At 35.6% G+C, this 4,433-nt stretch overlaps 1 long non-coding RNA gene across 1 annotated transcript; it reads left to right on the top strand.

Moving 5' to 3' along the window:
* The first annotated feature begins 593 nt into the window (after positions 1-593).
* On the top strand, positions 594-3,383 carry LOC138336527 (uncharacterized). The gene is made up of 4 exons (XR_011210437.1): positions 594-1,076; positions 1,769-1,848; positions 2,391-2,511; positions 2,810-3,383. It is a non-coding gene; the product is annotated as an uncharacterized lncRNA (long non-coding RNA).
* Positions 3,384-4,433: the final 1,050 nt, after the last annotated feature.

The raw sequence follows: 4,433 nt of genomic DNA, 5'->3' as shown, positions 1-4,433 counted from the left end.
TTTCCATCCTCATATAATGATTAAATGGTTTCAGTATAAAATCTCAACAAACTAACCAAAACAAATAGACATGCCGGGGATACTCCGTTGCACACACTGTTGACGTAAATATGCTATCGGTCTAATTTATATGTAAAAGGAAATACAAGCTATCATAGATGAATTTGTCAATGGAATTTTATCAACTCATTTGTTTACACCGACTCGGACATCATAGTAGGCTAACCAACAAAACACTCACGGCTCATGTTTACGTAGGCCTGGATGTTTCTGGTCAGACACATGGTCTTATACGATGATAAATAGCTTGTGACTATATAATCTTTCCAGCATCACAACGATGAAATTGATACTTTAAAAAGTTCCTCCAAACCATGCCAAAAAAAGGGTTTTGTTTATCTTTTTTTTATATAAAAATCTCGATCTTTTCACGACATGCCGGAAATGGTTCTTATTACAAATACTCTGTTGTCGTGATTATAAATTGGTTTACACCTCGCGTCAAAAGGTGGATTTATTAATATAATAGTTCGTATATTTTCTGTTTTGATATAGTATCACAAACTCTCAACATAAATTTTTAAATAGGTTTGGTTTAGACGATAGGATCGTACAACATTCTTTTGAATCACGTAAGAGGCCTACAGGTGTCTGTTTGTAATACAGCAACTAAATGTGGATTTATCAGCACACCAGTTCATTTGTTTGCGTTTTTTATTCCTTGTCCTAAGTTAATAATAAAACGTGAGGAATTGAGAGATTTTGTTTAGAAATATTATAGTACAGCATTCCTTTGTGAAAGACGTAAGCGGCCCCACATGTGTTTGTCACGTGATTATTTGAGCGGGAAACACAGAATGTGAAACAGCTGGCTGGCGGCCATATTTGTTTACGTCTGTCAGCTGATTGCAGAATGTAAACAAACAAATATAACTGGCTGCTGGGCCAACATCGAAAGAAGGTAGGATGTTTGCACAGAGACACGAGGTTATTTATTTTTTGTTTATTGTTACAATACCATCGATCTCCTCAAACTCTAGCTGGTGAACACAGTACCGATGGAGGATGGAGTTACGGTAAGTTCATTTCTCTTACTTGTTTACTTCGTTCTGAAAGCATTGGGATGCAATTAAAACACCCAGTTTATGAAATAAGTTAGACATCATTTTTTGTTTACATAGCTGTGCTTTCTTTTTGAATGGGCTTGGCAATTATTTCATTGCCGTTCAGTTGTAAATTTCAACATCATTTCCAATTTCAAATCACAAGAAAATTTACACGGCAGGGGGGTTTAAATGTTATAAATCAATTCAACATCCAACAAATTGTATCTGGACACAAGTTTTATTAAAAAACTATGGAACTTTCCATATCATTTTCACTTCATTATCGCCCACAATTTCGTTTTGTGGTACATAATTTATTTTATGTTTTTTTTTAAAAAAAAACAACTTTACTTTATTCATCATGATTAATTAGATTGGGAAATAATATTTGTTTTCTTGAAAACATGGGTAATGAAATAACATTATTAACTTAAATATGTGAGTGTGATTTGGGATGCTCATATTCAATTATATCGTTGTTTTCACGACATTTTTTTGACAAGAAGGTATGATGTTTCAATGATGTAATCCTATCATATTTACATTTTGCTGTCCATCAGTCAATTAAGTCCTGCAATTAAATCTAAATGTGTATACACATTCATACATGTGTTTCCATACAATCAGGTCATGTATATATAACCTCATATTTTTCCTTTCAGGCAAATTGCAGATCAGTGTGTGATAATGATCGAGGGCAGACTGGTTAAAGACATAACATTAATATGCCTAATTTAAACAGGTAAATATTAATAAAAGGATGGTGGTAACATGTGAATATTTAAATATTTTAAGATGACTGATATACACAATGTATGAACATTATAAAAAGAGTTATTTTACCATCTAAACATAACCTTTGCATTCCTTTTTTGTTAAGTAATATTTCATTGAGACTTACAATTTAAGTGAATTAACACTCTGAGAAAAATGTCATTTATCAGAATGACAGTAGGGTCACTGGGGTGTTGATCAGGGGTCAGGGAGTGGTCACACCTCTTTTGTTTACATAATTATCAAGCGACTGCCTGGTATTTTGGTAGTTTAGTAAAACTGTACTGGGGACAAACAGGGCTGGGTTATAGATCGAGGCATGGCGTCAGGTAAAAAGGGCACGGCGCTGCGCCATGCGTACATAAAAACACTAAAATAATTTAGTTCTGTAAATTTATTTTTGATTAATTAATCTAGCCATGTGTGAACTTTTTATGAGTATACTATTGTACCATATGCATTCACACTGTATCCGTATTGCACATCCTATTTTTTTTTCTTTCTTTTCAGAATACAGTAATTATAAAGAAGAAACAGTCAACAAAAACAAATGAATAGCTGATGACTGAAAATGAATGCACCTCATCAAAGAGACTGAAAATCCACAGCTGTCATCAAGCCACTTTTGCAGGTAAATATTTCAATCTATCCTGGTTTCAGATTGCTATTACTAGCAATTATGTAAAAATATGGATGTCATTTTAGACACTAAAACTCAGTAATCCTGTGTGGAGTGTATCTGGCTTCATTGTACGTTCATATAGGCGGGTGCTTCGAAAAATAAATGGAGGAATTTACGTTGTTACATTCATACACATGGCATGGTATAAAATTAAAGCAAAGATTTATTTGAGCCAAACAAAAAAATAAGACATTTTAATATATCCATAAACATTATGGTTCCAGCACAAGTCTTTTTCTTTTTTCAGGCTTTCACTGCCAGGAAAATGGAATGAAAAAACAGCATGTAATGGACTTGCACTGGACAGTGATCAAGGGGAAAAGATTTGGACAGGATTTCATTGCATTGACATATTGAAATTTATATTGTAGACAACATTGTGACAAAACCTGATGCCATTGTTCAACAATTTACACATGTTTTATCTCTGAATACAATGCTGTGTTGTAAATATTGAACAGAGTGTGGCCCTTAATTTATTTGTTTCTTCTGTGCATTACCATGTCCAGGTACTATCTTTAAACTTGATGTGTGGGTCCATCTTGGTTGGATTGTGTGTCACATAAAAAACACTGCACTAACTAAGACAAGTCTATTTGAACAAAAAAAACAACCTTGAATTGCATCTTCATTTAAGAAAAACATTGCTAAATTTTTTCTGTGTTATAAGAGATACTAATAGGTCCATCTAGGTGAGCTGAGGCACCTATAACCATCAATAAATAAGATTTCTATCATAGTATTTGAAATTAGTGAAAGAGTACACCTGGGTTTCCATATTGTATTCTTAATTATTTTGGTACTTTTCCACCAACATCAGTAGTAAATTTTTCATACAGTTTATAATTTGTTTTGAGCTTGTTAAAAAGTACTAAAAAAGTACTGTACTTTTTAGCCCACCATCATCAGATGGTGGGCTATTCAAATCGCCTTTCGTCCGTGGTCCGTCGTCCGTCCGTCCGTCCGTCCGTCCGTCCGTCCGTCCGTCCGTCCGTCCGTCCGTCCTCCGTCCGTCCGTCCGTCCGTTAACAATTCTTGTTACCGCTATTTCTCAGAAAGTACTGAAGGGATCTTTCTCAAATTTCATATGTAGGTTCCCCTAGGACCCTAGTTGTGCATATTGCATTTTGCGACCGATCGGTCAACAAGATGGCCGACAGGCGGCCATCTTGGATTTTGATAGTTAAAGTTTGTTACCGCTATTTCTCAAAAAGTGCTGAAGGGATCTTTCTCAAATTTCATATGTAGGTTCCCCTAGGACCCTAGTTGTGCATATTGCATTTCGGGACCAATCGGTCAACAAGATGGCCGACAGGCGGCCATCTTGGATTTTGTTAGTTAAAGGTTGTTACCGCTATTTCTCAAAAAGTGCTGAAGGGATCTTTCTCAAATTTCATATACAGGTTCCCCCAGGACCGTAGTTGTGCATATTGCATTTTGGGACCGATCAGTCAACAAGATGGCCGACAGGCGGCCATCTTGGATTTTGATAGTTAAAAGTTTGTTACCGCTATTTCTCAAAAAGAACTGAAGGGATCTTTCTCAAATTTCATATGTAGGTTCACCTAGGACCCTAGTTGTGCATATTGCATTTTGGGACCGATCAGTCAACAAGATGGCCGACAGGCGGCCATCTTGGATTTTGATAGTTAAAGTTTGTTACAGCTATTTCTCAAAAAGAACTGAAGGGATCTTTCTCAAATTTCATATGTAGGTTCACCTAGGACTCTAGTTGTGCATATTGCATTTTGGGACCGATCGGTGAACAAGATGGCCGACAGGCGGCCATCTTGGATTTTGATAGTTTAAGTTTGTTACTGCTATTTCTCAAAAAGTACTGAAGAGATCTTTCTCAAATTTCATATATAGGT

Source organism: Argopecten irradians, chromosome 12 (genome assembly GCF_041381155.1).
Source record: "Argopecten irradians isolate NY chromosome 12, Ai_NY, whole genome shotgun sequence".
NCBI lineage: Eukaryota > Metazoa > Mollusca > Bivalvia > Pectinida > Pectinidae > Argopecten > Argopecten irradians.
This window is presented reverse-complemented; position numbering and strand designations above follow the sequence as displayed.